The following is a 14297-nucleotide window of genomic DNA, read 5'->3' on the forward strand; positions in this document are numbered from 1 at the left end:
TGTAGAAATCCATCCTCAGCATCTCCACTCACCGTCCAATAACACAACCTGCAGAAACCCATCCTCAGCGTCTTCACTCACCTCCCAGTAACACAAACTGCAGAACCCCATCCTCAGCATCTCCACTCACCGTCCAATAACACAACCTGCAGAAGCGCATTCTCTGCATCTGCACTCACCCCCCAATAACACAACCTGCAGAAACCCATCCTCAGCATTTCCACTCACCCCCAAATAACACAACCTGAAGAAACCCATCCATAGCATCTCCACTCACCTTCCAGTAACACAACCTGCAGAAATCCATCCTCAGCGTCTTCACTCACCTCCCAATAACACAACATGCAGAAACCCATTCTCAGCATCTTCACTCACCTTCCAATAAGACAAACTGCAGAAACTCATCCTCAGTATCTTCACTCACCTTCCAATAACACAACCTGCAGAAAACCATCCTCTGCATCTTCACTCACCTCCCAATAACGCAACCTGCAGAAACCCACCCTCCACATCTCCACTCACCTCCCAATAACGCAACCTGCAGAAACCCACCCTCCACATCTTCACTCAGCTTCCAATAACACAACCTGCAGAAACCCATCCTCAGCCTCTCCACTCACCTTCCAATAACACAACCTGCAGAAACCCATCCTCAGCATCTCCACTCACCTTCCAATAACACAACCTGCAGAAACCCAACCCCAGCATCTTCACTCACCTCCCAATTACACAACCTGCAGAAACCCATCCTCAGCAACTCCACTAACCTCCTAATAACACAACCTGCAGAAACCCATCCTCAGCAACTCCACTAACCTCCCAATAACACAACCTGCAGAAACCCATCCGAAACATCTTCACTAACCTTCCAATAACACAACCTGCAGAAACCCATCCTCAGCATCTCCACTCCCCTACCAATAACACAACCTGCAGAAACCCATCCTCAGCATCTTCACTCACCTCCCAATAACACAACCTGCAGAAACCCATTCTCAGCATTTCCACTCACCTCCCAATAACACAACCTGCAGAAAACCATCCTCAGCATCTTCACTCACCTCCCAATAACACAACCTGCAGAAACCCATCCTCAACATCTCCACTCACCTTCCCATAACACAACCTGCAGAAACCCATCCTCAGCATCTCCACTCACCTCCCAATAACACAACCTGCAGAAACCCAACCTCAGCATCTCCACTCACCTCCCAATAACACAACCTGCAGAAACCCATCCTCAGCATCTCCTACTCACCTTCCAATAACACAACCTGCAGAAACCCATCGTCAGCATCTCCACTCACCTCACAATACCACAACCTGCAGAAACCCATCCTCAGCATCTTCACTCAGCTTCCAATAACACAACCTGCAGAAACCCATCCTCAGCATCTCCACTCACCTTCCAATAACACAACCTGCAGAAACCCATCCTCAGCATCTCCACTCCCCTGCCAATAACACAACCTGCAGAAACCCATCCTCAGCATCTTCACTCACCTCCCAATAACACAACCTGCAGAAACCCATTCTCAGCATTTCCACTCACCTCCCAATAACACAACCTGCAGAAACCCATCCTCAGCATCTCCACTCACCTCCCAATAACACAACCTGCAGAAACCCATCCTCAGCATCTCCACTCCCCTACCAATAACACAACCTGCAGAAACCCATCCTCAGCATCTTCACTCACCTCCCAATAACACAACCTGCAGAAACCCATTCTCAGCATTTCCACTCACCTCCCAATAACACAACCTGCAGAAACCCATCCTCAGCATCTCCACTCACCTCCCAATAACGCAACCTGCAGAAACCCACCCTCCACATCTTCACTCACCTTCAAATAACACAACCTGCAGAAACCCATCCTCAGCATCTCCACTCACCTCCCAATAACGCAACCTGCAGAAACCCATCCTCAACATCTCCACTCACCTTCCCATAACACAACCTGCAGAAACCCATCCTCAGCATTTGCACTCACCTCCCAATAACACAACCTGCAGAAACCCATCCTCAGCATCTCCACTCACCTCCCCATAACACAATTTGCAGAAACCCATCCTCAGCATCTTCACTCACCTCCCAATTACACAACCTGCAGAAACCCATCCTAAGCATCTCCACTCACCTCCCAATAACACAACCTGCTGAAACCCATCCTCAGCATCTCCACTAACCTCCCAATATCACAACATGCAGAAACCCATCCTCAGCATCGTCACTCACCTCCCATTAACACAACTTGAAGAAACCCATCCTCAGCATCTCCACTCACCTCCCAATACCACAACCTGCAGAAACCCATCCTCAGCATCTCCACTCACCTCCCAATAACACAACTTGCAGAAACCCATCCTCAGCATCTTCACTCACCTTCCAATAACACAACCTGCTGAAACCCATCCTCAGCATCGACACTCACCTCCCAATAACACAACCTGCAGAAAACCATCCTCAGCATCTTCACTCACCTCCCAATAACACAACCTGCAGAAACCCATCCTCAACATCTCCACTCACCTTCCCATAACACAACCTGCAGAAACCCATCCTCAGCATCTTCACTCACCTTCCAATAACACAACCTGCAGAAACCCATCCTCAGCATCTCCACTCACCTCCCAATAACACAACCTGCAGAAACCCAACCTCAGCATCTCCACTCACCTCCCAATAACACAACCTGCAGAAACCCATCCTCAGCATCTCCTACTCACCTTCCAATAACACAACCTGCAGAAACCCATCGTCAGCATCTCCACTCACCTCACAATACCACAACCTGCAGAAACCCATCCTCAGCATCTTCACTCAGCTTCCAATAACACAACCTGCAGAAACCCATCCTCAGCATCTCCACTCACCTTCCAATAACACAACCTGCAGAAACCCATCCTCAGCATCTCCACTCCCCTGCCAATAACACAACCTGCAGAAACCCATCCTCAGCATCTTCACTCACCTCCCAATAACACAACCTGCAGAAACCCATTCTCAGCATTTCCACTCACCTCCCAATAACACAACCTGCAGAAACCCATCCTCAGCATCTCCACTCACCTCCCAATAACACAACCTGCAGAAACCCATCCTCAGCATCTCCACTCACCTTCCAATAACACAACCTGCAGAAACCAAACCTCAGCATCTTCACTCACCTTCCAATAACACAACTTGCAGAAACCCATCCTCAGCATCTTCACTCACCTCCCAATAACACAACCTGCAGAAACCCATCCTCAGCATCTCCACTCACCTTCCAATAACACAACCTGCAGAAACCCATCCTCAGCATCTCCACTCACCTTCCAATAACACAACCTGCAGAAACCCATCCTCAGCATCTTCACTAACCTTGCAATAACACAATTTGCAGAAACCCATCCTCAGCATCTCCACTCACCCCCCAATAACACAACCTGAAGAAACCCATCCTTAGCATCTCCACTCACCTTCCAGTAACACAACCTGTAGAAATCCAGCCTCAGCATCTCCACTCACCGTCCAATAACACAACCTGCAGAAACCCATCCTCAGCGTCTTCACTCACCTCCCAATAACACAACCTGCAGAAACCCATCCTCAGCATCTCCACTCACCCCCCAATAAAACAACCTGAAGAAACCTATCCATAGCATCTCCACTCACCTTCCAGTAACACAACCTGTAGAAATCCATCCTCAGCATCTCCACTCACCGTCCAATAACACAACCTGCAGAAGCGCATTCTCAGCATCTCCACTCACCCCCCAATAACACAACCTGCAGAAACCCATCCTCAGCATTTCCACTCACCCCCCAATAACACAACCTGAAGAAATCCATCCATAGCATCTCCACTCACCTTCCAGTAACACAACCTGTAGAAATCCATCCTCAGCATCTCCACTCACCGTCCAATAACACACCCTGCAGAAACCCATCCTGAGCGTCTTCACTCACCTCCCAATAACACAACCTGTAGAAATCCATCCTCAGCATCTCCACTCACCGTCCAATAACACACCCTGCAGAAACCCATCCTGAGCGTCTTCACTCACCTTCCAATAACACAACCTGCAGAAACCCATCCTCTGCATCTTCACTCACCTCCCAATAACGCAACCAGCAGAAACCCACCCTCCACATCTCCACTCACCTCCCAATAACGCAACCTGCAGAAACCCACCCTCCACATCTTCACTCACCTTCCAATAACACAACCTGCAGAAACCCATCCTCAGCATCTCCACTCACCTCCCAATAACGCAACCTGCAGAAACCCATCCTCAGCATCTCCACTCACCTTCCAATAACACAACCTGCAGAAACCCATCCTCAGCATCTCCACTCACCTACCAATAACACAACCTGCAGAAACCCAACCCCAGCATCTTCACTCACCTCCCAATTACACAACCTGAAAAACCCATCCTCAGCAACTCCACTAACCTCCTAATAACACAACCTGCAGAAACCCATCCTCAGCAACTCCACTAACCTCCCAATAACACAACCTGCAGAAACCCATCCTAAGCATCTTCACTAACCTTCCAATAACACAACCTGCAGAAACCCATCCTCAGCATCTCCACTCCCCTACCAATAACACAACCTGCAGAAACCCATCCTCAGCATCTTCACTCACCTCCCAATAACACAACCTGCAGAAACCCATTCTCAGCATTTCCACTCACCTCCCAATAACACAACCTGCAGAAACCCATCCTCAGCATCTCCACTCACCTCCCAATAACGCAACCTGCAGAAACCCACCCTCCACATCTTCACTCACCTTCAAATAACACAACCTGCAGAAACCCATCCTCAGCATCTCCACTCACCTCCCAATAACGCAACCTACAGAAACCCATCCTCAGCATCTCCACTCACCTTCCAATAACACAACCTGCAGAAACCCAACCCCAGCATCTTCACTCACCTCCCAATAACACAACCTGCAGAAACCCATCCTCAGCAACTCCACGAACCTCCCAATAACACAACCTGCAGAAACCCATCCTCAGCAACTCCACTAACCTCCCAATAACACAAATTACAGAAACTCATCCGCAGCATCTCCACTCACCTCCCAATAACACAAGCTGCAGAAACCCATCCTCAGCATCTTTACTCACCTCCCAATAACACAACCTTCAGAAACCCATCCTCAGCATCTCCACTCACCTCCCAATAACACAGCGTGCAGATATCCATCCTCAGCATCTCCACTCACCTCCCAATAACACAACCTGCAGAGACCCATCCTCAGCATCTCCACTCACCTTCCAATAGCACAACCTGCAGAAACCCATCCTCAGCATCTCCACTCACATCCCAATAACACAACCTGCAGAAACCCATCCTCAGCATCTCCACTCACCGTCCAATAACATAACCTGCAGAAACCCATCCTCAGCATCTCCACTCACCCCCCAATAACACAACCTGCAGAAACCCATCCTCAGCATCTCCATTCACCTTCTAATAACACAACCTGCAGAAACCCATCCTCAGCATCTTCACTCACCTTCCAATAACACAACTTGCAGAAACCCATCCTCAGCATCTTCACTCACCTCCCAATAACACAACCTGCAGAAACCCTTCTTCAGCATCTCCACTCACCTTCCAATAACACAACCTGCAGAAACCCATCCTCAGCATCTTCACTAACCTTGCAATAACACAATTTTCAGAAACCCATCCTCAGCATCTCCACTCACCACCCAATAACACAACATGAAGAAACCCATCCTTAGCATCTCCACTCACCTTCCAGTAACACAACCTGTAGAAATCCATCCTCAGCATCTCCACTCACCGCCCAATAACACAACCTGCAGAAACCCATCCTCAGCGTCTTCACTCACCTCCCAATAACACAACCTGCAGAAACCCATCCTCAGCATCTCCACTCACCCCCCAATAACACAACCTGAAGAAACCCATCCATAGCATCTCCACTCACCTTCCAGTAACACAACCTGTAGAAATCCATCCTCAGCATCTCCACTCACCGTCCAATAACACAACCTGCGGAAACCCATCCTCAGCGTCTTCACTCACCTGCCAATAACACAACCTGCAGAAGCCCATCCTCAGCATCTCCACTCACCGTCCAATAACACAACCTGCAGAAGCGCATTCTCAGCATCTCCACTCACCCCCCAATAACACAACCTGCAGAAACCCATCCTCAGCATTTCCACTCACCCCCCAATAACACAACCTGAAGAAACCCATCCATAGCATCTCCACTCACCGTCCAATAACACACCCTGCAGAAACCCATCCTCAGCGTCTTCACTCACCTCCCAATATCACAACATGCAGAAACCCATCCTCAGCATCGTCACTCACCTCCCAATAACACAACCTGAAGAAACCCATCCTCAGCATCTCCACTCACCTCCCAATACCACAACCTGCAGAAACCCATCCTCAGCATCTCCACTCACCTCCCAATACCACAACCGGCAGAAACCCATCCTCAGCGTCTTCACTCACCTCCCAATAACACAACCTGCAGAAACCCATCCTCAGCATCTCCACTCACCCCCCAATAACACAACCTGAAGAAACCCATCCATAGCATCTCCACTCACCTTCCAGTAACACAACCTGTAGAAATCCATCCTCAGCATCTCCACTCACCGTCCAATAACACAACCTGCAGAAACCCATCCTCAGCGTCTTCACTCACATCCCAGTAACACAAACTGCAGAACCCCATCCTCAGCATCTCCACTCACCGTCCAATAACACAACCTGCAGAAGCGCATTCTCTGCATCTGCACTCACCCCCCAATAACACAACCTGCAGAAACCCATCCTCAGCATTTCCACTCACCCCCAAATAACACAACCTGAAGAAACCCATCCATAGCATCTCCACTCACCTTCCAGTAACACAACCTGCAGAAATCCATCCTCAGCGTCTTCACTCACCTCCCAATAACACAACATGCAGAAACCCATTCTCAGCATCTTCACTCACCTTCCAATAACACAAACTGCAGAAACTCATCCTCAGCATCTTCACTCACCTTCCAATAACACAACCTGCAGAAACCCATCCTCTGCATCTTCACTCACCTCCCAATAACGCAACCTGCAGAAACCCACCCTCCACATCTCCACTCACCTCCCAATAACGCAACCTGCAGAAACCCACCCTCCACATCTTCACTCAGCTTCCAATAACACAACCTGCAGAAACCCATCCTCAGCCTCTCCACTCACCTTCCAATAACACAACCTGCAGAAACCCATCCTCAGCATCTCCACTCACCTTCCAATAACACAACCTGCAGAAACCCAACTCCAGCATCTTCACTCACCTCCCAATTACACAACCTGCAGAAACCCATCCTCAGCAACTCCACTAACCTCCTAATAACACAACCTGCAGAAACCCATCCTCAGCAACTCCACTAACCTCCCAATAACACAACCTGCAGAAACCCATCCTAAGCATCTTCACTAACCTTCCAATAACACAACCTGCAGAAACCCACACTCCACATCTTCACTCACCTTCAAATAACACAACCTGCAGAAACCCATCCTCAGCATCTCCACTCGCCTCCCAATAACGCAACCTACAGAAACCCATCCTCAGCATCTCCACTCACCTTCCAATAACACAACCTGCAGAAACCCAACCCCAACATCTTCACACACCTCCCAATACCACAACCTGCAGAAACCCATCCTCAGCAACTACACTAACCTCCCAATAACACAACCTGCAGAAACCCATCCTCAGCAACTCCACTAACCTCCCAATAACACAAATTGCAGAAACTCATCCGCAGCATCTCCACTCACCTCCCAATAACACAAGCTGCAGAAACCCATCCTCAGCATCTTTACTCACCTCCCAATAACACAACCTGCAGAAACCCATCCTCAGCATCCCCACTCACCTCCCAATAACACAACCTGCAGATACCCATCCTCAGCATCTCCACTCACCTCCCAATAACACAACCTGCAGAGACACATCTTCAGCATCTCCACTCACCTTCCAATTGCACAACCTGCAGAAACCCATCCTCAGCATCTCCACTCACATCCCAATAACACAACCTGCAGAAACCCATCCTCAGCATCTCCACTCACCGTCCAATAACATAACCTGCAGAAACACATCCTCAGCATCTCCACTCACCCCCCAATAACACAACCTGCAGAAACCCATCCTCAGCATCTCCACTCACCTTCCAATAACACAACCTGCAGAAACCCATCCTCAGCATCTTCACTCACCTTCCAATAACACAACTTGCAGAAACCCATCCTCAGCATCTTCACTCACCTCCCAATAACACAACCTGCAGAAACCCATCCTCAGAATCTCCACTCACCTTCCAATAACACAACCTGCAGAAACCCATCCTCAGCATCTTCACTAACCTTGCAATAACACAATTTGCAGAAACCCATCCTCAGCATCTCCACTCACCTTCCAATAACACAACCTGCAGAAACCCATCCTCAGCACCTTCACTAACCTTGCAATAACACAACCTGCAGAAGCCCATCCTCAGCATCTCCACTCACCGTCCAATAACACAACCTGCAGAAGCGCATTCTCAGCATCTCCACTCACCCCCCAATAACACAACCTGCAGAAACCCATCCTCAGCATTTCCACTCACCCCCCAATAACACAACCTGAAGAAACCCATCCATAGCATCTCCACTCACCGTCCAATAACACACCCTGCAGAAACCCATCCTCAGCGTCTTCACTCACCTCCCAAAATCACAACATGCAGAAACCCATCCTCAGCATCGTCACTCACCTCCCAATAACACAACCTGAAGAAACCCATCCTCAGCATCTCCACTCACCTCCCAATACCACAACCTGCAGAAACCCATCCTCAGCATCTCCACTCACCTCCCAATACCGCAACCTGCAGAAACCCATCCTCAGCGTCTTCACTCACCTCCCAATAACACAACCTGCAGAAACCCATCCTCAGCATCTCCACTCACCCCCCAATAACACAACCTGAAGAAACCCATCCATAGCATCTCCACTCACCTTCCAGTAACACAACCTGTAGAAATCCATCCTCAGCATCTCCACTCACCGTCCAATAACACAACCTGCAGAAACCCATCCTCAGCGTCTTCACTCACCTCCCAATAACACAACCTGCAGAAGCCCATCCTCAGCATCTCCACTCACCGTCTAATAACACAACCTGCAGAAGCGCATTCTCAGCATCTGCACTCACCCCCAATAACACAACCTGCAGAAACCCATCCTCAGCATTTCCACTCACCCCCCAATAACACAACCTGAAGAAACCCATCCATAGCATCTCCACTCACCTCCCAATACCACAACCTGCAGAAACCCATCCTCAGCATCTCCACTCACCTCCCAATACCACAACCTGCAGAAACCCATCCTCATCGTCTTCACTCTCCTCCCAATAACACAACCTGCAGAAACCCATCCTCAGCATCTCCACTCACCCCCCAATAACACAACCTGAAGAAACCCATCCATAGCATCTCCACTCACCTTCCAGTAACACAACCTGTAGAAATCCATCCTCAGCATCTCCACTCACCGTCCAATAACACAACCTGCAGAAACCCATCCTCAGCGTCTTCACTCACCTCCCAGTAACACAAACTGCAGAACCCCATCCTCAGCATCTCCACTCACCGTCCAATAACACAACCTGCAGAAGCGCTTTCTCAGCATCTGCACTCACCTCCCAATAACACAACCTGCAGAAACCCATCCTCAGCATTTCCACTCACCCCCCAATAACACAACCTGAAGAAACCCATCCATAGCATCTCCACTCACCTTCCAGTAACACAACCTGCAGAAATCCATCCTCAGCATTTCCACTCACCGTCCAATAACACACCCTGCAGAAACCCATCCTCAGCGTCTTCACTCACCTCCCAATAACACAACATGCAGAAACCCATTCTCAGCATCTGCACTCACCTTCCAATAACACAAACTGCAGAAACTCATCCTCAGCATCTTCACTCACCTTCCAATAACACAACCTGCAGAAACCCATCCTCTGCATCTTCACTCACCTCCCAATAACGCAACCTGCAGAAACCCACCCTCCACATCTCCACTCACCTCCCAATAACGCAACCTGCAGAAACCCACCCTCCACATCTTCACTCAGCTTCCAATAACACAACCTGCAGAAACCCATCCTCAGCCTCTCCACTCACCTTCCAATAACACAACCTGCAGAAACCCATCCTCAGCATCTCCACTCACCTTCCAATAACACAACCTGCAGAAACCCAACCCCAGCATCTTCACTCACCTCCCAATTACACAACCTGCAGAAACCCATCCTCAGCAACTCCACTAACCTCCTAATAACACAACCTGCAGAAACCCATCCTCAGCAACTCCACTAACCTCCCAATAACACAACCTGCAGAAACCCATCCTAAGCATCTTCACTAACCTTCCAATAACACAACCTGCAGAAACCCACCCTCCACATCTTCACTCACCTTCAAATAACACAACCTGCAGAAACCCATCCTCAGCATCTCCACTCGCCTCCCAATAACGCAACCTACAGAAACCCATCCTCAGCATCTCCACTCACCTTCCAATAACACAACCTGCAGAAACCCAACCCCAGCATCTTCACACACCTCCCAATACCACAACCTGCAGAAACCCATCCTCAGCAACTACACTAACCTCCCAATAACACAACCTGCAGAAACCCATCCTCAGCAACTCCACTAACCTCCCAATAACACAAATTGCAGAAACTCATCCGCAGCATCTCCACTCACCTCCCAATAACACAAGCTGCAGAAACCCATCCTCAGCATCTTTACTCACCTCCCAATAACACAACCTGCAGAAACCCATCCTCAGCATCCCCACTCACCTCCCAATAACACAGCCTGCAGATACCCATCCTCAGCATCTCCACTCACCTCCCAATAACACAACCTGCAGAGACACATCTTCAGCATCTCCACTCACCTTCCAATTGCACAACCTGCAGAAACCCATCCTCAGCATCTCCACTCACATCCCAATAACACAACCTGCAGAAACCCATCCTCAGCATCTCCACTCACCGTCCAATAACATAACCTGCAGAAACACATCCTCAGCATCTCCACTCACCCCCCCAATAACACAACCTGCAGAAACCCATCCTCAGCATCTCCACTCACCTTCCAATAACACAACCTGCAGAAACACATCCTCAGCATCTTCACTCACCTTCCAATAACACAACTTGCAGAAACCCATCCTCAGCATCTTCACTCACCTCCCAATAACACAACCTGCAGAAACCCATCCTCAGAATCTCCACTCACCTTCCAATAACACAACCTGCAGAAACCCATCCTCAGCATCTTCACTAACCTTGCAATAACACAATTTGCAGAAACCCATCCTCAGCATCTCCACTCACCTTCCAATAACACAACCTGCAGAAACCCATCCTCAGCATCTTCACTAACCTTGCAATAACACAACCTGCAGAAGCCCATCCTCAGCATCTCCACTCACCGTCCAATAACACAACCTGCAGAAGCGCATTCTCAGCATCTCCACTCACCCCCCAATAACACAACCTGCAGAAACCCATCCTCAGCATTTCCACTCACCCCCCAATAACACAACCTGAAGAAACCCATCCATAGCATCTCCACTCACCGTCCAATAACACACCCTGCAGAAACCCATCCTCAGCGTCTTCACTCACCTCCCAATATCACAACATGCAGAAACCCATCCTCAGCATCGTCGCTCACCTCCCAATAACACAACCTGAAGAAACCCATCCTCAGCATCTCCACTCACCTCCCAATACCACAACCTGCAGAAACCCATCCTCAGCATCTCCACTCACCTCCCAATACCGCAACCTGCAGAAACCCATCCTCAGCGTCTTCACTCACCTCCCAATAACACAACCTGCAGAAACCCATCCTCAGCATCTCCACTCACCCCCCAATAACACAACCTGAAGAAACCCATCCATAGCATCTCCACTCACCTTCCAGTAACACAACCTGTAGAAATCCATCCTCAGCATCTCCACTCACCGTCCAATAACACAACCTGCAGAAACCCATCCTCAGCGTCTTCACTCACCTCCCAATAACACAACCTGCAGAACCCCATCCTCAGCATCTCCACTCACCGTCTAATAACACAACCTGCAGAAGCGCATTCTCAGCATCTGCACTCACCCCCAATAACACAACCTGCAGAAACCCATCCTCAGCATTTCCACTCACCCCCCAATAACACAACCTGAAGAAACCCATCCATAGCATCTCCACTCACCTTCCAGTAACACAACCTGTAGAAATCCATCCTCAGCATCTCCACTCACCGTCCAATAACACACCCTGCAGAAACCCATCCTCAGCGTCTTCACTCACCTCCCAATAACACAACATGCAGAAACCCATTCTCAGCATCTTCACTCACCTTCCAATAACACAAACTGCAGAAACTCATCCTCAGCATCTTCAATCACCTTCCAATAACATAACTTGCAGAAACCCATCCTCTGCATCTTCACTCACCTCCCAATAACGCAACCTGCAGAAACCCACCCTCCACATCTCCACTCACCTCCCAATAACGCAACCTGCAGAATCCCACCCTCCACATCTTCACTCAGCTTCCAATAACACAACCTGCAGAAACCCATCCTCAGCCTCTCCACACACCTCCCAATAACGCAACCTGCAGAAACCCATCCTCAGCATCTCCACTCACCTTCCAATAACACAACCTGCAGAAACCCATCCTCAGCATCTCCACTCACTTTCCAATAACACAACCTGCAGAAACCCAACCCCAGCATCTTCACTCACCTCCCAATTACACAACCTGCAGAAACCCATCCTCAGCAACTCCACTAACCTCCTAATAACACAACCTGCAAAAACCCATCCTCAGCATCTCCACTCACCTCCCAATAACGCAACCTACAGAAACCCATCCTCAGCATCTCCACTCACCTTCCAATAACACAACCTGCAGAAACCCAACCCCAGCATCTTCACTCACCTCCCAATAACACAACCTGCAGAAACCCATCCTCAGCAACTCCACTAACCTCCCAATAACACAACCTGCAGAAACCCATCCTCAGCAACTCCACTAACCTCCCAATAACACAAATTGCAGAAACTCATCCGCAGCATCTCCACTCACCTCCCAATAACACAAGCTGCAGAAACCCATCCTCAGCATCTTTCCTCACCTCCCAATAACACAACCTGCAGAAACCCATCCTCAGCATCTCCACTCACCTCCCAATAACACAGCCTGCAGATACCCATCCTCCACATCTCCACTCACCTCCCAATAACGCAACCTGCAGAAACCCACCCTCCACATCTTCACTCAGCTTCCAATAACACAACCTGCAGAAACCCATCCTCAGCAACTCCACTAACCTCCCAATAACACAACCTGCAGAAACCCATCCTCAGCAACTCCACTAACCTCCCAATAACACAAATTGCAGAAACTCATCCGCAGCATCTCCACTCACCTCCCAATAACACAAGCTGCAGAAACCCATCCTCAGCATCTTTCCTTACCTCCCAATAACACAACCTGCAGAAACCCATCCTCAGCATCTCCACTCACCTCACAATAACGCAACCTGCAGATACCCACCCTCCACATCTCCACTCACCTCCCAATAACGCAACCTGCAGAAACCCACCCTCCACATCTTCACTCAGCTTCCAATAACACAACCTGCAGAAACCCATCCTCAGCCTCTCCACACACCTCCCAATAACGCAACGTGCAGAAACCCATCCTCAGCATCTCCACTCACCTTCCAATAACACAACCTGCAGAAACCCATCCTCAGCATCTCCACTCACTTTCCAATAACACAACCTGCAGAAACCCAACCCCAGCATCTTCACTCACCTCCCAATTACACAACCTGCAGAAACCCATCCTCAGCAACTCCACTAACCTCCTAATAACACAACCTGCAGAAACCCATCCTCAGCATCTCCACTCACCTCCCAATAACGCAACCTACAGAAACCCATCCTCAGCATCTCCACTCACCTTCCAATAACACAACCTGCAGAAACCCAACCCCAGCATCTTCACTCACCTCCCAATAACACAACCTGCAGAAACCCATCCTCAGCAACTCCACTAACCTCCCAATAACACAACCTGCAGAAACCCATCCTCAGCAACTCCACTAACCTCCCAATAACACAAATTGCAGAAACTCATCCGCAGCATCTCCACTCACCTCCCA

Source organism: Scyliorhinus torazame, unplaced genomic scaffold (assembly GCF_047496885.1).
Source record: "Scyliorhinus torazame isolate Kashiwa2021f unplaced genomic scaffold, sScyTor2.1 scaffold_81, whole genome shotgun sequence".
NCBI lineage: Eukaryota > Metazoa > Chordata > Chondrichthyes > Carcharhiniformes > Scyliorhinidae > Scyliorhinus > Scyliorhinus torazame.